The following is a 22,712-nucleotide window of genomic DNA, read 5'->3' as shown; positions in this document are numbered from 1 at the left end:
TTATGTTTTACTAGCTTGACATTCTATCATTTTCTGCTTTTATTGATTTGTTGTCAAGTTAATGGTTTAATGCTTTACTATTTTATATTCACTTTTTAATATTTAATGATGTTTGTATTGATACATTTGCTTTTATATTTCCAAATATATTCATTTTTTTTCTCTACTATAACGTATTTTAAGATATACAATGTTTTCATATATTTATTGTACTGTATTTATGAAATGCTAATAAAAAATTATAACACAAAAAAAAGCATTTCCCCCATCAACAACCATAGCTTCTCCCTACTAACAGTGTCAAAAGCACTGGACAAGTTCATGAAGGCCAGGTGAATCGAAATCCCCCTGGCCCTCATGTACTTGCCAATATTCAGGGACAAATTAAGACACTGTTCATTTGTTCCCATCCCCTTTCTAAAACCATATTGGGTATTGGCTATCAAACCAGAGGCATTTGCCCATGACTCCAATCGGGCCAAATTCACTCTCCCCATGTCTTTACAAGTGGCATCTATTAAGGAAATTGGCCTGAAGCATGTGGGGTCATTCCTGTTTCTTTTTTTTAAAATTGGTACTACCACTGCTTCCTTCCATGATGATGGAATGTGGCCAACTTTTACCCCTTTAAAAACATTAAGTAGGAGAGGTGCACATCATTGAAGATTACTTTTAAGTAAGTCTAGAGGAACCCCATCATCATCACCCCAAATCATTTCCACTGTTAACATAACAATTCAGTACACAGGCAGATATAGCATGAACACTGTTTTAATTACATTTTGTCAGCAGACCTGGGTATAAACAGTACCAAGATGTAAAGCAATCAGATATATTAATCAGTTAATGAATTTTGTCTTAGGAAAGCATCTTTATTCCGTGAAATATGTCAGTTGCATTTTGAAATAATACACTGGCTTGTTATGTTACGTAAATGTATTTTTAAGTGCATGTATGGGAAACATATTAGCACTAAAAAAAATAACTATGCTAGGTTTATTCTAAGATGCAGGATCGAGAGAGAAAAATACATTTCAGAAAGATGACAAAAATACTGATTAAAAACCCATAGTGTTTAGCATTTTCCAGAAACACCAGATTGGCTTGCTGTATGGTCAGAGTCCCAAAGTTTGGATTCAGCGATGGAAAAGATATATCTCCAAACATTACTGTTCTTGCTTTAGGTGGGACACGCAGAAGATAATTTGCATAGCGAAGCTCACAGGCAGGGCAGTGTGGCTCGAATTTAGTGGATAGAAAGCATGAGGCCTTTTGGTGAATGACCTTATGAACAATAATCCTGGAGTGAGTGGGTTGCCAGTTAGAGTCTAAGAGCTTTGATGAAGTGCCAGTGATCATCTACTTACATCCTTCTGTTGAAGCAGTATGGCAAGGAGTTACATGTACATGTTGAACAGGAAGAGAAACAGGAGGGAGCCTTGTGGGACTTCTGAAGTCCACTTTTTCTTCTCCAAAGTAAGATGGGGACTTGCCAATGTCTGAAACCTTTCTACAAGAAATGATCTAATTCAGTTATTATTTACTTACTTACTTATACCTAATACTCCTCTTGGGCATAGGCCTTCAACCAGGACTCTCCAGTCATCTCTTTCCAGACATTTTCTTTCTATTCTTGCAATTTGACTCCAGGTGTAATACATCTCTTTGCAGTCAGCCTCAATGTCTCGGTGAACGGTCTTTCTTAACCTTCCTCTTTTCCTTATTCCTTGAGGGTTCCAGGTCAGAGCTTGCCTAGTGGTGCTTGATGTGGGCTTGTGGAGGGTTTGACCTATCCAGCCCCAATGCCTTTTCATGATTTCCTAATCAGAAGGGAGTAGAAAATTCTACTACTGTAGGTCGTTTTTGCTGATGGTCTTTGGCAAGCAGATCTGGAGGATTTTCCTCAGACAGGTCTTGAAGATGGTCTGGGCTGTGTTGGTGGTGGTCACTGTTGTCTTTCATGCTTCTGCACCATACGAAAGACTGATTTTACATTGGTGTTTTTGTTTGCAGTGTTAGGTCATTGAATCTCCAGATCTTTAGCTGAATGAAGGCAGCCCTTGCTTTGCCAATTTTTGCCTTGACATCAACACCTGTGCTACCCTGCTTGTCTATAACCCTGCCCCGGTAGGTGAAGGCCTCAACCTCTTCCAGTGTATCGCATTCAAGAGTGCCTGCAGTTGTGCTGGCTGTGTTAGCCTTCAAGATCGTGTTTTTTCCCCTGTGGATTTTGAGACCAAGTTGTGCTGATGTGGCTGCCACATTGTCGGTCTTCTCTTGCATCTGAAGATGGGTAGGGGAGAGTAGGGCCAGGTGATCTTCAAAGTCCAAGTAGTCGAGCAGTGTCCAAGGTGTCCACTGAATGCCATTTCATCTCCATGCTGTGGATACCTTCATGATCCAGTTTATGGCCAGAAGGAAGAGAAAAGGCAAAAGCAAACAACCCTGGCAGACTAAGGTCCTCACTTGGAAGGATTCCGTGAGTTGTCCTCCATGGAATATCCTACAGCACATTACCTTGTGAGAGTTCCTGATGATTCTTACAAGTTTATCTGCATGTCATAGTGGAGGAGAAGATTCCAAAGGGTCTCTTTGTCCACGCTGTTAAATACCTTCTCATAGTCGATGAAGTTGGCATGGGGGGAGTTCCATTCCCTCGACTGCTCAATGATGATGCACAGTGTTGCTATCTGGCCTGTGCAGGATCTATCTTTGAGTAACACAGCTTGCTGATCTTGCAACTGAGCATCGACTTGTTCCTTCATTCTGTTGAGGGTGACTCTGTTGAACAATTTTCTTGGGGATATTTATGGGATATCCCACCTTCCAGTCTGATGGCACCTTTTCCTCTTCCCAGATCCTTCCAAACATGGGGTATAGCATGTCTACTGAGGTTTCAATGTCTGCCTTCAGTGCCTTTACAGGAATGTTGTCAGGTCCTGCTGCCTTCCCATTTCTCAGATGTTTGCTGGCTTGCTGTATTTCTTCCTTGGTTGGTCTGCTGCAGTCAATTGGCAAGTACTTGTCAGGTTGATGTATGTCTGGTGGAGACTGCATCACAGGCTGGTTCAGCAGTTCTTCAAAGTGCTTGAATCATCTTCCTTGTTGGCCTTTACCCATGATTGTCTTCCCAGCTGTGTCTTTAACAGGTCTTTCTGGCTTGCTGTATCTGTCACAGGGCTTCCTTGTGATGTCGTAGAGTTTTTTCAAGTTTCCATTGCTTGCTGCTCCCTGGGCTTCAGTGGCAAGAACATCGATGAATCTCAGCTTGTCTGCTCTTAAGCTTTCCTTTGCTTCCTTGTTGGTTTTGGTGTATTCACCTTGAGCTTTCACTTTTTCTACTCTTGTTCTGCTGTTGTTGACTACAGCTTTCTTTTTCTTTCTTTCTTGGATTTTGTTCAGAGGGTTAGTGGAGATCCATTCTTAATGCTGGTGTTCATTGAGACCCAGTACTTCCTGGCAGGTTGATCTCACTGTTTATTTGATATTCTCTCAATGACTTTCTACTGGGTCTCTGTTGTGCTCTAGTTCTTCCAGAATTTGAAACTTGTTACTGAGGGTGAATGAGTATTCACTCCTTGTCTGTGCATCTTTGAGGAGGGTGGTGTTATATTGCTGGCGTTGGTCAGTCGGTTCCATCCATGCTTTCTTCAGCTTTAACTTTATTCTAGCCAAGCTAAGGTGATGGTCTGATGCTACGTCTGCTCCTCTCATCACTCTCACATCCTGCCGGGACCTCTGCTTCTTCTTGGCAATGCAGACATGTCCGATCATCTGATTCCCATTTGAGTGTTCTGCTGACAGCCATGTTGCCTTGTGTGTTCTTTTGTGTGGGAATACACTACCGCCTATCACCAGACTGTTCAGGGCACAGAGATCTGTAAGCCTTTCACCATTCTTGTTCCTTTCACCAAGGCCATGGTTGCCCATGACTTCTTTGTATGCAGTGTTGTTGCTTCCAATCTCTGCATTGAGGTCCCCCATCAGCAAGGTATTTCTCCAGGGTGGACGAAGGTCTGGTGTAAAGCTGTTCTTTTTCTTGTCCGTTGCTGTCATTTGTAGGTACATAGAACTGAATACCAATCATGTTGGTTTTCTTTTTCTTTGTGTGGAAGGTCACGTTGATGATTCTGGGACCGTGGGCTTGCCATGCAATAAGGGCTCGATGGGCTGCTAGAGTTAGCAATTGTGCTACTTCCTGAGTGTGTCGAGCGTTCTCTCCCTCATGTCCAGAATAGACCAGCATTCATCCTGGAGCCAGTCTTTTCTGTCCAAACTGTGGCCCTTTAGTCTTGCTGATGCCAATCAGGACAAGGTTGCATTTTTTCATCCCCGCTGTTTATGTATGAGAAAATATAAACACAAAATTTGTTCAAAAAATGTAAAACATTTACAATATATTTTAATATGTTTAAGAAAAAACACAAAAGTAAACAAAGGCAAACATAATACCTAACACATATAGCTACAAAGTTGTATTCCTATAGACTATATCTTCTAATGGTATAAGATGAGGTGATCAACATACGTAAGATATGCAGCCACAGAAAAAATTGCCACCATGTCAGGGAATATCTCTGTTTCTTCCCTTAATTTTGAAGAACAATTACATGAGAAGGAGAGAGAAAGTCAGACTCACAGTTCAATTGTAGAGATGTCTGGACTTCGAGGCTGCTCCCCCACATTGTACTCTAAGGAGGAGTTTAAAAACATGGCTTTTCCCGAAGCCCTAGCCTGTCATTAGTTTGGCCCCCCTCCGATATGAGTCTGCCAGCGCCAGGATGCCTTCTCTAGGTGATAGCGCCCTTTAGAAATGTAATAAATAAATAAATAAATAAATAAATACATAAAAAGCCAGAACACAGTAAAAAAAAGGGGAGTTGGAAAAGATGCACATCACTGCATAGACCCTGTCTTGGACTTCGAATGGACTTATCTCATGGATTTGAGTTCTAAACAGGGCCATAGATGTTTTGGGGGGACTAGCACCAAAGAATAACTAAAGCATATAAATGGTCTCGGGATGGATAGGGATGTGGTTCCTGCCAATAATATCTTTAAAAAAAGGAACAATATAATATAACGAGATTTTGAAAAACATTACACATTTCTCAGTATTTATAAAGTACTCTACCTTGAATGCTGCCAGTTGCATAATGAAGGGGGCAATCATTATTTTTTTGAGTGCCTGCCACCCTCTCCCCTCTATAACCAGCCCCCATGGCTACGACTGTGGTCCTGAGGGACTAGACAAACCATATTTACTACATAATCTTCTTAACTGAACTATCTCATGCAATTCCAAATATTGTGTATGATGTAGCTTTTAGATTTGGATAGATACTCTGCATCTCCATATGCCTGTGAATATAATCGGCTCGCCTGCAACATATAATGTGAATTGTTAGTCTAAAGCCTAACACCTCTGCGGTGATGTGCACCCTGAACCTAGTTCCTTAACTACCTTAATTAATATTGAATATAGTTTATAATACATTCAGAAAGCAAAATTAAGTCACTTCTATTCAATTTAAACTAATTACAAGAAATTGGAGATTGTCACTCTGCAGACAAAGGCATCACTTTAGTACAATAGAATCAGTCATGAAACAATTCTGCCTCTGAAGAAAAGTCCATACAAATGCAGATGGTGGCATTCCAACCTCAGTCAGGTCACCTGAAGAAATTCAGCTGATATCGCAAAGAGGACACTCCAGAGATGATGGCAGAACAGTTCAGTCTTCAAACTCAGCAAGAAGTGAGCAGACAGAAATCAAGTATGCGAGGGCACAGTCCGTGCAGCAGTGGTGATGTGTTGGAGTTGAGGACGATGGGTTGGTTCATATTGGCACAATGTCATCCATGTGTGGATTTTTTCAGGTGCAGAACTTTAAACCCACCTCCAAGGGCCCAGGACTGATTTGGCCCCACTTGGCAGGGTAGGACTCACAGCAGAAAAGCCCAGGTGCTGTTTGTAGGTTGCAGGGGAAAATCTTTGATATCCTTGAGATTGTAGAAACTGGAGGTAAGTTAACAAGTTCTTAGCGACCACTCTGGGCAGAGTCCAGCTCCCTCTCAGCAGCATCGGAAAGCAGCAGGGCAGCACAGCAGAAAATCAGTTCTTCCAGAGTAGCAGTCCAGCAGAGTGACAGTCCTTATAACAGTACAGCAGTTCTTCTAAAAGACGTTCTTTACAGGTCTAGAAGTGTCTGAGTTGGTGAGGTCAGAGACCCAGTACTTAAACCCAGTTGTGCCTTTGAAGTGGGGGTGACTTCAAAGAAGGGTCTTTAAAGTGCACAGAGATCCTTTCTTTGTAGCCCTGGCTCCAGACTCACTCCAGGGGGGCCCTCAGCCATCTGGATGCAGAAGGGCACTCGGACACACCTAATCTTCCTTTGTGTGTGGCTGTCTAAAGGGGATGCACAAAGTCAGGTTGTCACCCACCCCATATGTATTGGAGACAGGCTGCAGTCACACAAAGCTTTAAGAGCAGAGAAATGACAACTTTCTAAAACTAATGACGACTTTCTAAAACTGCATTTCTAAAATAATAATGGTAAATCCAACTTTACCAGTAAAGTGGAATTATCATTACCATTCCAATTAAACGTGTAATAAGCAATTCCCAATGTTAGCCTATGAGAGTAGAAGGCTTCACATTAGTGAAAAACGACTTTAGATGTTTTCACTAACCGACATGCAAAACTTAGAAGTACATGTCCTGCCTTTTACTTACACAGGACCCTGCCCTATGGGCTACCTAGGGAATACCTTAGGGAAATGTATGTGTAATAAAAGAGGAGTTTAAGGTTTGGAAAAGTGTTTTAAATGCCAAGTCGAAGTGTCAGTAAAACTGCACACATAGGCTATGCAATGGCAGGTCTGAGACATGCTTAATGGGCTGCTTGTATGGGTGTCGCAATCAGTGCTGCAGCCTCACTAGTAGCTTTTAATTTACAGCCTCTGGGCACAGGTAGTGCACTCCACTTGAGACTTACAGATAAATTACATTTCCTAATTGTGGATATATCAAATGTAGCCATATTTCGGGGAGAACCACATGCACTTTAGCACTGGGCAGCAGTGGTAAAGTGGTCTAAGTCCTAAGGTCACTAAAGAGAATCAGTAAAAAGTGGAGGTAAGTAGGCAAACCATTTGGGGCAAGACCATCATAAGGCTGACAGGTCTAACAAGTGCCTTAGTATGGTAGTGTTCAAATATGGCCACCACATTCTAATTTATGCTTATTGTAGCTTAGAATGTGACTCTCTCTATATGTACATGATCTTCGATTGGGAATGATACACCAACCACCATTTCAGCTTCAATCTTAAAAGTAGAGATCATTACTTAAAATATCATTCATTAATAAATAATTGAAACCAATATTCAAGATATGAATGTTCGGTTTGACTAAATGGACTAAATGTAAGGAACCATAAACACGCTCAAAACAGTTCTTGAATGAAAGGCAAATTCTGAAGCTGATGAAGGGATATGCCACAAAGTCAGCAAACATAATCCAACATCAGAAAGGTCCCCACACACCTCCTATAGTTGGGCACGAAAGCACTATTATAGAATAGTGACATCTTGAAGTTGAGTCCCTGTCACAGCTGTTATGAGGATCTCACTGTTCAGGGCCTCTGAATTTGAGGTCCTTATTTCAGGCTGGCAAACCGAGTGTAGGTGTACGTTAAAGGGCAGAAAAAAAGCCATTCAAAGATATTCAAGGCACCCATATTGAAATGGTTCCCAAATGGGACACTGTACAGAACAAAACACTTCTAGGTTAACAATGATTGAGTCAGCTTAAGTAGTGGCTTAAACTGTTTTTGCCTAGTTAGGAACATCTAATCCCAGACAGACCTTATATTCTACAACTTTATTTGTTTTTAATGTTTGTGTTCCCATATAAGGATACTATTCTGGCTTTAAACTTTGGGTCCTGCTGAATTCTGCTCTTCAGTTATATGATTTGCTTCATTCCGTTACTTTCTCTGCACCTCCTCAAAGAGGTCACTAGACAATGGACTTTGCTGTCCTCTCTCAGGTCTCTGGTAAGAATATACCACTTCATAACAAGGGGTGGAGGGGGAGGTGTAGACTTGGAAGTTCATGAAAATGTATTGCTTAATTCCTATCTGATCTCTAAGTATGATAATACCCTTTCTTGCCATGACAGGTCTCCTGTGTTTAATTCTGAGTTGCAATGTCTTATTCCCAAAGCCCCACTTTTACTGCTTGTTTTGTTTGTGTTAAAGTGTTGGTCTAATTCCATATTGTCAAGATATAGGATGGATATTATGAGTGACTTTGTTTCATGTTTCTGAGTTCTCCTCTCTTGAAATGTATTTTCTTTTTCAATCTAAATGTATCCTATCCTACAGATTTTATTTCTAGAAATGGCACTGTAACAAATCGTATTTGTGTAGGCGAGCTCATGATTAAGAGCAGTAACAGTATACGCGTGTACACAAATCCAGACATTTGTAGAACTTTCTCAGAAGTTGGAGAATCTTTATTCTTCTTTCTTAATTTGTTGGTGAATCCCAGTAACACGGTTGGAGCTCTTAATATTTGAGTAGCTGATACTTGAATGGTTTTAGGTCATATGAAATTACTTTTGTCTACTGAATGGGCTTGGTGGTGGAAGAGACATACTCTAAAGCAATCATTGGTACAAAGGCTGGTGGAAGTCAAATGTATTCATTGCAAAGATATGCAACTAAAAGTCAATATGCATAATATAAAAAGATGAATAGGTTATAAGTAAGGCTTCCAGTTTTCAGTTTTGACTGATTTATAAAGATAATTACAGGCAGACAACCACGTGTTTCCTGTTTTTACTTTTTAAAAGTAGACAGATACAGAAAATTGGGATTCTTGTGAGTGACTCTCCATGCTGTCTTTCATGAATTGCAGGCCAACAACTGAGCAGATATTAAAAAAAGGCTAATGGCAGCGAGGGAACTTAATTACAGCCGCACTTGCTCTTCTATCACTGTAAGTATCCACACAGATCAATCTAAATTGTGCCCACCTCTGTAGGTCCACTGCCACAAGAACTAAACTCAAACTATATCCTATACTGGCTCAGAGAAGCACATATTAAACAGCATACAGTATGCACACAAATCACACAAATATTTTGTGGAGACTTGTATTCGTAGAAAATCTTCTTTATTCTTGAACCACAAAGTGTTACACCCTCAAGGGCTTCCTCAGGGCTAAAGTGGAATATAAAATTCCACGTTCTTGTATGTAGATAGGCAATCATCCAAGATTCAGTGTTTATTCTGTGATCCTTGTCATTATGGCTTTATTGGCGAGTTATCCAATGTTTAGAGGAGGGGTTAAATAAAAGCGTCCTAATCTCCAAGTATTCCAAGTGCTATGCACCCAAACGTCCGTTTATTCCATATTCTGTACTCCTCACCGCGTACGGCAGAAACGGCGGAAACGGCGATCTGATAATCAACCGAGGTCCAAACACATGAGCGGATAGACAGCATATGATGTTAGAAAAAGGATGAGAGTTCCTTAAATACAGACATATGTTAACATATATTTGTGGTATATTACTAGGATGTACCCGTATTTAAAGTGTTTTGTTATATTTGGCTGCTTCATTTGCTAAAACAAACCACAAAGTATGAGTGCATGCTAATGAATTAAATAAATGGCGAAATATACCTTTTTACAACTTTATTTATTCTCCAACAACAAAGTAAATATGTATAAATACCTATAAGATGGCAGAAGTAAATATGGATAAATATAGATAGAAATGTTAAAAAAATACCAAACAAATGGGAGCCCAAGTTATAAAGTAGGACATATAAAACCAGAGCCATGTGGATTCTTGAATACTGGTTTTCAATGTCCTCCTGTTGTGCACAAACTTGTCAGTATAGCCCCTAAATTGCTTGATTTCATTCTTAGTGTTCTCTTTTTCTAATTGCAGAATATGTCCATAAAAAAAGCATCCCAAGCATTTAATGAAGTATGGACATGATGCAGCGAGCACTGAAGGTAATGGAGTCTTGTATGCACTGTTGACTACTACATCTGCAATTTGTAACGTATTCATGAAATTGTGAAGAATACAAGTAGACAGATATCTATAAGTGTTTTTCACTAACTGAAATTTAGTCTTTGAGTCGCGGAGCATCATCCAGCTCACTTTCTTCCAAGATTAAGTGACGATTCTTGGAAGCAGCAATCAAGGAGCAGCCAATACCAAAACCCCCATAATACTCATTATTGCAGAAAATCTGGACAAAAAATCCTCTAACAAAGTCAACATCAAGGAGATATGGGTTTGGGCAAAAAAGTGAAACACACTGTAAAATATGAGCATTTTCAAAGAACCAATCATCTCCAGTGGAAGTTAAAAGGAAGATAGTTGAAAATAGTAAAATTCATGAAGGCATACATATTGCCTAAGAATGTCAAAATATATCAGAGAAACAGAAATATATGTATGGTTACGACTCACAAGACCCCTGGGAAGGCATGTTGAATCTTTCTGTCATATCCCAGAAGTAAAAGGTCTATTGTTAGTCGCAAGGCTGCTTGGCAGTACCGCCTTGGAAGAAAATATGTATCCCATGATCCAAAAATTAATACGTCTTTTGCTGCTGGATCACCACCATCCGAGGAGCCGGCAACTACCAACCACCATCTATTTTCCCCATGGACCTATATGCAATGCTAAAGTAAATGATGCACTATCATGATCAGCTTGATGCACACACTGACCAGTGAATTCCTAAACATATCCCAGCCAAGTAACTGACCTGAACCATTGGTGAGTGCCAACAAACTGTAACATAGCAATAGATGGGTTCAAAATGTCAGGGTTGTCATCGTACTCCATGTCGGACAGACATCATCCATCTAATTCTCAACAAGCATTTCACAAATCTGTACATTCTTGGACGTTATCAGGTTTGCTTAAATCCAACCGACTGGACTAACACACCGTACAACAATGATTTGTAAACAAAAAGTGCACAGAGGATTGACAGTGTTCTCCATACATTGGGTGGCATTGAAAGAAAGTTCATATTATGGTCAATAGCTTCCGATAGCTCAAAAACGACCTCGATAAAGTTATGTTTCTAACAAGCTGATACAGTACTGACAGTACTTAAATATTTTGTAATGTGATGTTCCATGCAACTTGTGAAGTCAATGCCAAGAACTTTCTCATGCAGAATCTGCTGGTGTTCCAACATCTGTACTGGCAGGCAGGGGCTGTTTTACGCTGTTGGGGGCTAAATACTATTGGCCTCTCCTCTGATAAAGAAACAAAACAGAAAAGGACTGTAATTACTAAAAGACCATAAATACAATGCAAATTAAGCGTGATGACAGATAAGAGGACGATACGAGCATGGGTAGAGGCAGCCACTTAAACCTACAATGTAAGTGAAATGGCTCTACTGTGGCCAGTCAAAACACCCCTCAAATAGCCCTAATGTAAAAGATCCTTCAGTTTCTGCAGGTTTCCGTCCCCAATATTCCTAGTTAAATAGGACCTGCAAGATATGAAGAGAGCAGCAACCACTATCAACACTGCACTAACTCAGTTGTGAATTTACTTGGTAGACGGGAAAGTCAGCCTGAAACCTTTCAGACAGATATTGCAAAGTGGAATTAGACCCTTGGAATACTCATGTGCATGCCTCTGTTCTACGCTCTGGCCATCCTCCCTGGCAGAGCACTGCTCTATTGCACAGATTCAGTTTGATTGTAAACAAATATCCACCATTCTGTCTTCCATGTTGACTTCTTACATGGTCTCCACTTCTTTACTACTCTCCAATCACTGCCATATCCAGCCACACAACCACAGGCTGTTTCAAATCCATCACTCTACGTGCACAACCCATTCTGCTGCCTTTATCCAAAGCCTTCCACAAAATTAAAGCAAATTTAATGAAGGAAAGAGAAGTATGCCTCCCCACAGAGCACCATTCCAGCTTCTGTGTAGGACATGTCACTGGTCACGCACCTGTCATTATCTGCAACTCCTTCCCAGACTACTTATTTAAACTCCTCTTAGTAAGTGCTCTACGGAGGATGGGCAGTTAAGTCTTATTACCAAGTCTACAGTGGAGGGGTTTCCTTGGCTAGTATTAAAATATTATTCATCTTTAATGGGCGAGTGAGCGAAGGATAGTTTATTGATCCTGATTTTATTGCCAACTACAATTAGTTTTCGTCTTTGTGCGCTTTAAACTGAGCCAATCGTTAATTAACCATTAATTTAAACTTGTTAAAGTAATAAATACATTTACTAGAATTGCTGTTCGAGTGTAAGTGACTCTTCTAAGTCACGTGGGGGGGTTTATGTAGGGATTACAAGTATTGGCGGTATCGCAGAGACTGGGGGCTCTTGAAGTCCTGCGAATACACTTTTGTTAATTGTGTTCACTTCTCTGCTAATTAATCCGGTCTAGTCTTCTTAATGGGCTCGCCGTGTTCATCCAAAGCACAATAGGATAGGACATGATGCATAACACAGGAAATGGGTGTTGTTTGTTTCTTGACTATTCCAGGAAAAGGGAAATATCTGGTTTTATTAGTCTGCTGGTTTCAAAAGAATTTTACTCCTCAGTCAGAGCTTTTTTGGCTGTTCCTTTTCTTTTCGCACATTACATTTGTAAACACTGAAAACCTTTAGATCACTCTCCATCAACAGGAACAAACATCCAGGCCCTACATCGTTATTATCCCAACGGCATGTAAACATAGACTTTCTAGGTCATACATTCGTTAAGATTCTAATGCTTTTAAAATAATGTTTTCATGTTTGAATCCAATATCTTGGCTCATGAGAAAGGACTAACTATAATGAAATCAAGTGAATCTCCAAAAATGATGCAAGGTTTATCGTCCCCTATCTCTTCTCTCCCCCGTCAAAAATATTACATTTCCAGCTCCCAGCTGCAATGTGGTACCCTGTGCTGAGGCTTGCTGGTGACATCCATCGTAAGGCAACTGTTTTACCTTGCGAAGAGACGCATAACCGTCATGTATAGTAGACAGACTTCAATGTGGCATAATAGATTTAAAGTTACCAACTGATTTTTCAGGAGAAGTCGTTGTTCTCCTGTTACCATAACTAATGACCAGGGAAAAATCTTGGATGTATGGCAACTTCAAATATTATTTACACATTATTTTGCATTTGTACAATCACACAGCACAACGCTGCCAGAAATAGCATTCTAGACCCGGCAACTTGCAACAACTTTCCACCATACGAGAGTAGGAGATGGGGATTTGAGGGGCAGGGCTTTGCACTGACCACAGCCTGATGCACTTCTAACCTCCCATCACCCTCCCCATTTAAGAAAAAACAAAAGCATCTGAGACTGCAGGCAACAGCCTTAGGAGTGGGCAGGAGTTATGGAGCTTAAAATGGATCTTGGACAAGAGCTGAACACCAACCATGTTCCACTGTGTGATATCAGCGCTTCGCTAACAGATCGCGAGAAGGGAGAAGATATGATGTGACACACAATGGCACTGTGTGAGCTGGAGGCTCTGCCATCCATTGGATGGGGTAAACATCCTTTACAACAAAACTTTTTCCACGCAGTACCTTTACAACGCAGGTATTACAACACAAGTCGTTACAACGACTTGCGCTGGAGGGCGCTGTAGGATAGGGAATAGTTTAATTTACTATCCAAAACCTTCCCTACTATCCACGGGGACTGGAGTTGGAATAGTAAATTAAACTATTCCACTATCCAGCGCCCCCAACGCAAGTCGTTGTAACGACTTGCGTTGTAAAACCTGCGTTGTAAAGGCATGCGTGGAAAAAGCATGCGTTGTAACGACATACATCCATTAGATGGTTTATTGACACTAGTGGGTACCTAACTTCTTATAGGATCTAAATATAAGAGACAGAAACATGATAGTCACTATATCATCCATGGTTAAATAATAGACAGTCAATCAATGACTGCTCAACCACTAACTGTGGTAGTGGAAAAGTTGGCAGACATGACCCAGTTTTATTGGTGGAGCACGATCACTCTCTAATCTTGCTCCACTGCAGGTCACAGCCATGGAAGTTACAAAATAATGCAGCACCTCGCAGCAGTATATTGCATCATGGACCACACTGAGTTTAAGGCCTTCCTCTCCTGTACATCATTTATATAAAACATTATTGAATATAAGATGGATTATTATTTGTACACATATACTAAACTGGATTGCCGGCACAAATCCTGCATTTGCAGAATCATATGGTTTCCGACCACAAAGCAGCAAGTCGCAATGTACAAAAGGTACTTTGCAAATCTAAAATGGTTTTACGACTAGCAGGCTCACTTTGCAGTTCATTGAAAATCAGAAGGCAGATGTGCAGGGAAGGGGTGTCCCCCTCCTCCTTCCAGTTCAAAATTCATTGTATCAATGGTTTGCAACCACAATTGTGGCCCAAATCATGACAAGTCAATGACCTGTCAAAGCAGAAGATACTAATTTACAAGGTGGAAACTGTACATACGCTGATGATGTCCAAAAGTATGTGTGTCACCAGCTCAAATAATAGTTGTTTTAAGACAGCTCCGAATATTCAGGAGGCAGTGCAGTCTTAACGCATGGACACGCCGGCAGTTGCCTGGGGGCCCCAATGCAGACCAGAATTTAACACTAATTTTCTGTTAAACATTTTTATTTTTGTGAATGATTGTGTTGGCAGGGCCCAGTGCACTGCTTTGCCCCGGGGCCTATAATGCTGTTCAGACAGCCCTGTCAGGAGGTTTTAGAGCAGTTGCAGCAAAGTGGTCTCAAGATCAATGCTAGAAAAACTAAATCTATACTTCTAGAGATGCCAAATTTACAAAATAGCTTTGAATCATCGTTGGCCCCTCCTTCTTTTCAGACTGTGTATGATACCGTGTTAAAACCCTTAGGATTATCTCGGACATTGATCTAACATAAAGATTCAGGTTAGATCTTTGATTCAAGGCATCTATTCAAGAGAAAGCAGCTTACATCAGCTGATTGTTGTACTAGTGATCAAGTTGCACCTGGAGAACAGCACTGTATTGTACACAGGGCTCCCAGTCTATCTTACCCACCATTTGTAATATATTCAGAATGAGACAGCACTGCTAGTGCCTGGTCTCATGAAAATAAAGCCAGTCTCACACTTCTCTATGATGCAGTCAGCATTGGTCGCCAAAGGATCTTCAGAATCCTATACTTTTTTCCTGAAATGACTCAAAGGAGTTGCACCATGGTATCCAATGGAGAAAATCAGACAATATGTAAGTAATCACAGGGTCGGATAGATTTGGAACCTAACTAGGTAAATGCTTAAGAGGCCGGCTGTACCAACATTTCCAAGCCTAGTTGCTAGTTTGGGGATGTGTGCCGGCACGCTACTTGTGCCCCTTTTGCCATACTCCTAGTAGAGAAAATGCATTTGCGCTTCATTAGTATGACTAAAGAAAAAGATCTTGGCAAAGCTGAGTTGTGTATGAATCTCTGCCCCCACATCCAGCAGTCTGATTGCCCTCTTATGTGCTGCACATTACATAAAAGAAATTCTAGTGAGGGAGACCTCTCCAGTAAGTTTGGCGCGTGCCTAATCTGCTGACCTTTAGGAGACTAGAGCACATCTTACTTTTATAAGAGGACGTTGCCCCACATGTCTTGTGTCATGGTAGTTTGTGTCAAGGTGCAGTTTGCCTTGTGATACCTGGAATAAATATAAAAACATACAAATAAAGTACAATAGAAAATTTGCCTTCATAATGTGGCAGCAAAAGGGTTTATAACAAATGCTATAAAAAGAAAATTAATTGAAAAGGCAAACGATATCTGAATGCACAGGCTGAAAGATACAATGACATAGTTTAAAGATAGCTGAGATGATGAAGTCGTTTCAGTTCTTATTCTGCCTTAATTTCGGGTGCTGTACACATCGGGAAGGATTCTATATACTCAATGTGGCCATCACCAGCTAGAGATACACATGTGGCAACCGCTGGAGTATGAAAGAATATGTTGCATGGTCAAGAAAGCGCCCAATACAAAACACAATGAATTGTATGCACAGGTCCGTAGAACTGATGAAAAGAATAGGTTAGCAGCTTCCTAGAATGTCAAATCCATGCCATTCCCAAAAAATATTCGATTGTTTGTCTAACGTTTCTCTGCATCAAATGGCGCTTGCTATTCCCACCTTTTGGATGATTCTTCTACACATTGTTGTATGGAGCATTATGACTAGATGAAGATGTCTGATCAACCATCAGGATATTACTTCTCCGATATGACCATCTGCCATTTGCTCGTTATTAAGTGGTTGCTCTATTTATGAAGATGCGAGAAATAAACTCCATCTAGTCATGGTCTGGGAGATGATTTCACTGGCTTCACTACCATGATTGTCCTTCAATAATTTATGATTAAATAAAAGAGCTTCACCATTTTGGTTTTGATAAATGTCCGTGAGGCTCCAGTGTTGTCCTGATTAGACATCTATTTATAAGAAGTGAGGGAAAACATCAACTATATTTCTCTTGAGTGATAACCATCTCCGTTTCCACATTTAATCATCTAAAGTCTGGTTGCCTCTACCACCAATGCTAGTCCATGAATATTGTGTTTACTGGTTTTCTCCCAGAAGAACTCCTATGTCATTTATGGCATGTTACATTTACGTCAAATTGCACTATATGGGAAGTCATCACATTCTGGGAGTTACATCGGGGGATTTCACATCCCAAGTAAGTTTTCAGTCTGGTATGTTTCAGTTTCATATGTTCAGAATGGTAGAGTAAAATATTACATTAAAATTCTATTAAATAAAAGTATTATTAATCTGGTATAAAACAGATGTATTTCTTCAATTTTATCATTGTATTATATAATTACATTATTAGATTTTAACTCTGATTTCAATATATGTATATATCCACTAGTTCTAACTCAATATATATATATATATATATATATATATATATATATATATATATATATATATATATATATATATATATTACCTACTGGCGATAGCCAGTAGGTATATATAGTTAGGATTGTTTTCCATAGGGAAATCGCAACATTCTATTGGGAATAACTTTGGCGCCGGTTGAGGAATCTTCCTGAAACGTTCCTTAACTTTGCCTCGCGGCGCTCCGCTCCTTCCTTAAAAGTTTGGGGGGGATTCGTCAAGCGGGGGCCGAGATAAAAGGGGGGTCCCAAAACGTGTTTTCCCCATGTTAATTTCCATAGGGCGGTTGGACTCACTTTTAGCCCGAACGGCTGAATGGTTTTCCACCAAACTTGGCAAAATTGTACGGACTGGTAGCCCGATGTGCCTTTGCTATATCTCAAGATATGTGCTCCAGTGGTTTTTACGAAAATTAACTTTGAAAAAATATATATTGGGCTACATTGGGCTATATATATGTTAGAGCCCAAATGTAGCCCAATGTAGCCCAAAGAGGGCCACCAGAGACAAAAAAAACAAATGTAGCCCAAATATCAGCCAGATGTAGCCCAACTATAGCCCAATGACAGAATGTCCCAGAGTGTTCTAAAGAACAACTAGAGCGCTAACAGTCTTACTTATGACAAAAGTATGGCACACCTGAAGTGAAGAGTGGTGTGGCTCACTGGTTAGAGGTGGCAGACCTGTAAGCAGAGAACGGCCCGGGACCAGGGTTCAATTCCTGACGCGGCAGGGTCGTGGACCAGGGTCAAAACGGACTCGATAATTCTCGCCTCGGTGCCTACTCTAACCAGGGAACACACTCGGCAACTCTGGGCATTAAGCTTGCCTCATCTCTACAACGGCCCCCCACAGACGCCGGGGATGCCTGGCTTCACCTTGGAGATACCCAGAAAGGGACCATCTCACTGGGAAAACCAGGACGGGCTCCCCAGCGGTCTACAGCGCCAGGACACTCGGGTAGAGTAACAGTGCGCTTTACAAGTACACCCACATCTTGATTGGAATAAAGTGTTAACACTTAAAACATTTAATTTGCAACGGAACAAAATGAGGGGGTTCATTTTGCCATAGAAATTATGATTAGTGCTGAAGAAAGAAAAATTAGGGCACATTTTGAGTGACTTCTCAAATCCTCTTATATTTCATTAAAACAATTCTGATATGCAGTCTCCCAAGATGGCCACCAGAGACAAAAGAGCCCAAATGTAGCCCAAATATCAGCCAGATGTAGCCCAACTATAGCCCAATGACAGAATGTCCCAGAGTGTTCTAAAGAACAACTAGAACGCTAACAGTCTTACTTATGACAAAAGTATGGCACACCTGAAGTCATCTTGATTGGAATAAAGTGATAACACTTAATACATTTAATTTGAAAAGGAACAAAATGAGGGGTTTCATTTTGCCATAGAAATTTTATTACCTACTGGCGATAGCCAGTAGGTATATATAGTTAGGATTGTTTTCCATAGGGAAATTGCAACATTCTATTGGGAATAACTTTAGCACCGATTGAGGAATCTTCCTGAAATTTTCCTTAACTTTGCCTCGCGGCGCTCCGCTCCTTCCCTAAAAGTTTGGGGGGGATTCGTCAAGCGGGGGCCGAGATAAAAGGGGGGTCCCAAAACGTGTTTTCCCCATGTTAATTTCCATAGGGCGGTTGGACTCACTTTTAGCCAGAACGGCTGAATGGTTTTCCACCAAACTTGGCAAAATTGTAGGGACTGGTAGCCCGATGTGCCTTTGCTATGCCTCAAGATATGTGCTCCAGTGGTTTTTATGAAAATTAACTTTGAAAAAATATATATTGGGCTACATTAGGGTATATATATGTTAGAGCCCAAATGTAGCCCAATGTAGCCCAATGTAGCCCAAAGATGGCCACCAGAGACAAAAAAAAACAAATGTAGCCCAAATATCAGCCAGATGTAGCCCAACTATAGCCCAATGACAGAATGTCCCAGAGTGTTCTAAAGAACAACTAGAGCGCTAACAGTCTTACTTATGACAAAAGTATGGCACACCTGAAGTCATCATGATTGGAATAAAGTGTTAACACTTAAAACATTTAATTTGCAAAGGAACAAAATGAGGGGGTTCATTTTGCCATAGAAATTATGATTAGTGCTGAAGAAAGAAAAATTAGGGCACATTTTGAGTGACTTCTCAAATCCTCTTATTTTTCATGAAAAAAATTCTGATATGCAGTCTCCCAAGATGGCCACCAGAGACAAAAGAGCCCAAATGTAGCCCAAATATCAGCCAGATGTAGCCCAACTATAGCCCAAAGACAGAATGTCCCAGAGTGTTCTAAAGAACAACTAGAACGCTAACAGTCTTACTTATGACAAAAGTATGGCACACCTGGAGTCATCTTGATTGGAATAAAGTGGTAACACTTAATACATTTAATTTGAAAAGGAACAAAATGAGGGGTTTCATTTTGCCATAGAAATTTTATATATATATAGAAAAAACCATAGGTTACACACCAGTTATAGTTAGGAATTAGCATTTAAAAAACCTTTGAAATTCACTGAAAAAACCATAGGTTTCACACCAGTTATAGTTAGCTGGAAATTTTACTCGCATAAAACCATTGAAATTCCCACATTATAGTTAGTTGGACTCACTATAACTTGCACGTCTGCAATGCACTGCTGATGACGTCACATATTACATCACTCATGCATATATTTAAATATTTAAACATTACTCGCTAATATATGTATTCACTAAGATACACTTAATAAGCCAGTTAACCAATCATTTTTTTTTTAAAACACTGAAAACACCATAGGTTTCAGGCCTTATATAGTTAGGAATTAGCATTTAAAAAACCTTTGAAATTCACTGAAAAAACCATAGGTTTCAGGCCTTATATAGTTAGGAATCAGCATTTAAAAAACCTTTGAAATTCACTGAAAAAACCATAGGTTTCAGGCCTTATATAGTTAGGAATTAGCATTTAAAAAAACCTTTGAAATTCACTGAAAAAACCATAGGTTTCAGGAGTTTTATAGTTAGGAATTAGTTTTAAAAAAAACCTTTGAAATTCACTCAAAAAACTATAAGTTTTAGAGGTGTTATAGTTAGCTGGACATTTTACTCATACAAAACCAATGAAATTGCTCCTATATAGTTAGTTGTACTAACTATATTTCGCGCACCCGTAATCCACTGCTGATGATGTCACATATTAGATCATTCATGACATGGTCAGTGACATCACTGATGACATCTCAAATGACATCACTGATGACATCACTGATGACATCATCCAGTGAATGTGGTTTGCTTCGTTATTTAAATATGCATTATATATATATAGCAATTTACATTGAAGAATGAGTGGATATATATAAATAAATATTTGGATGGAGGATTTAGTAGCAGTGTAATTGACTGTTTACTTGACCAATTTATAATGTCTCACTAAATATAGTGGATAGTGACTAAACTGTGTGAATATCTGTTTTACTTTGTCAGTTGTTGTGTAAACTGATTCTACAGTTGGTTACTAGCTATGTGAAAGTCTATATTAGTTATTGATTAGTCAACTGAGTATTGCTTGGAACGCACACAATAACAAGCCGGACTCCTCTGTATTTTAAAAGCGTCCTTTATTCCAGCAGGTCAGTATTCCTGAATTCCCATTAAAAACGCCAGACGCGTTTTGAAGCTAACATGCTTCTTGTTCACGGGCTTATATGCAAATGAGGCAGTGATTACGAGCTGGAGCCGTCAGTCATTATAATTGCTTTTTCCTGCCCCCTGGTGGGCTTGCTCAGGTGCATTGTGGAAAAGCATTCTGGAACTTCGAGTTCCTACTCGTGTGTTTTCTCCCTCTGGTTGGGTCTGCCTGCTTTTTTGCATCCATTTCATTGATTTTGCTTCTCACTCTCCAGTGGGTATTGGGAGAAAGACGGACCCAATTCAGCTGTTCTGTCTTTCTGCCGGTTTGAGGTTCGGGTATCTCAAGGCAGCTCACATTCTTCCTGTGACGGTGCAATTCCACGACCATGGACTGGCCGTAATACTTCAAAAAAAGTGTGTGCCACTTGCTTGGAACGCACACAATGACTAGCCGGACTCCTCTGTATTTTAAAAGCGTCCTTTATTCCAGCAGGTCAGTATTCCTGAATTCCCATTAAAAACGCCTGACGCGTTTCGAAGCTAACATGCTTTTTGTTCACGGGATGGTATGCAAATGAGGCAGTGATTACGAGCTGGAGCCGTCAGTCATTATAATTGCTTATTCCCACTCCTTGGTGGGCTTGCTCAGGTGCATTGTGGAAAAGCATTCTGGAACTTCGAGTTCCTACTCGTGTGTTTTCTCCCTCTGGTTGGGTCCGCCTGCTTTTTTGCATCCATTTAATTGATTTTGCTTCTCACCCTCCAGTGGGTATTGGGAGAAAGACGGACCCAATTCAGCTGTTCAGTCTTGTCATTCTGCCGGTTTGAGGTTCGGGTATCTCAAGGCAGCTCACAATCTTCCTGTGACGGTGCAATTCCACGACCATGGACTGGCTGTAATACTTCAAAAAAAGGGTGTGCCACTTGCTTGGAACGCACACAATGACAAGCCGGACTCCTCTGTATTTTAAAAGCGTCCTTTATTCCAGCAGGTCAGTATTCCTGAATTCCCATTAAAAACGCCCGACGCGTTTCGAAGCTAACATGCTTCTTGTTCACGGGCTGGTATGCAAATGAGGCAGTGATTACGAGCTGGAGCCGTCAGTCATTAAAATTGCTTTTTCCCGCCCCCCTGGTGGGCTTGCTCAGGTGCATTTTGGAAAAGCATTCTGGAACTTACAATACACAAGCAGGAACTCGAAGTCCCAGAAGGCTTTTCCTTAATGCACCAGAGCAAGCCCACCAGGGGGCGGAAAAAGCATTAATAAGGACTGGTTTCTCCTGCACGTAATCTCCTCCTCATTTGCACAACAGCCTGAACAAGAAGCAAGTTAGCTTCGAAACGCGTCGGGCATTTGTAATGGATTTTGAGGCATGCTGACCTGCTGCAATAAAGGACTCTCTTAAAATCAAAAGGAGCCCGACCTGTTATTGAGTGCGTTCCAAGCAACTGGCACAGTTTTTCCTGAAGTATTACGGCCTGCCAATGGTCGTGGAATGCACTGTCACAGAAACAGTTGTGAGCTGCCTTGAGATACTGGAATCTAACAATTGGCAGAATGACAGGGAAAGAGCTGAACGAGGTCTGCTTGTCTCCCAAATGAAATGGATGCAAAAAGGCAGACTTCACCAAAGACAGCAATACACGAGCAGGAACTCGAAGTCCCAGAAGGCTTTTCCTTAATGCACCTGAGCAAGCCCACTAGGGGGCAGAAAAAGCATTAATAAGGACTGATTGCTCCTGCACGTAATCTCCGCCTCATTTGCACAACACCCTGTGAACAAGAAACAAGTTAGCTTCGAAACGCGTCGGGCATTTGTAATAGATTTTGAGGCATGCTGACCTGCTGCAATAAAGGACTCTTTTAAAATCAAAAGGAGCCCGACATGTTATTGAGTGTGTTCCAAGAAACAGGCACAGTTTTTCCTGAAGTTTTACGGCCTGCCAATGGTCGTGGAATGCAACGTCACAGAAACAGTTGTGAACTGCCTTGAGATACCGGAATCTAACAATTGGCAGAATGACAGGGAAAGAGCTGAACGAGGTCTGCTTGTCTCCCAAATGAAATGGATG

The 22,712-nt window shown here is 40.6% G+C and overlaps 1 pseudogene; it reads right to left on the bottom strand.

Annotated features, from left to right (window-relative positions):
• Positions 1 to 1,989: 1,989 nt before the first annotated feature.
• On the bottom strand, positions 1,990 to 4,330 carry LOC144801687 (uncharacterized; annotated as a pseudogene).
• Between the last annotated feature and the right edge of the window lie 18,382 nt (positions 4,331 to 22,712).

The sequence above is a fragment of the Lissotriton helveticus genome, chromosome 1_2 (assembly GCF_964261635.1).
Source record: "Lissotriton helveticus chromosome 1_2, aLisHel1.1, whole genome shotgun sequence".
Taxonomy (NCBI): Eukaryota; Metazoa; Chordata; class Amphibia; order Caudata; family Salamandridae; genus Lissotriton; species Lissotriton helveticus.
This window is presented reverse-complemented; position numbering and strand designations above follow the sequence as displayed.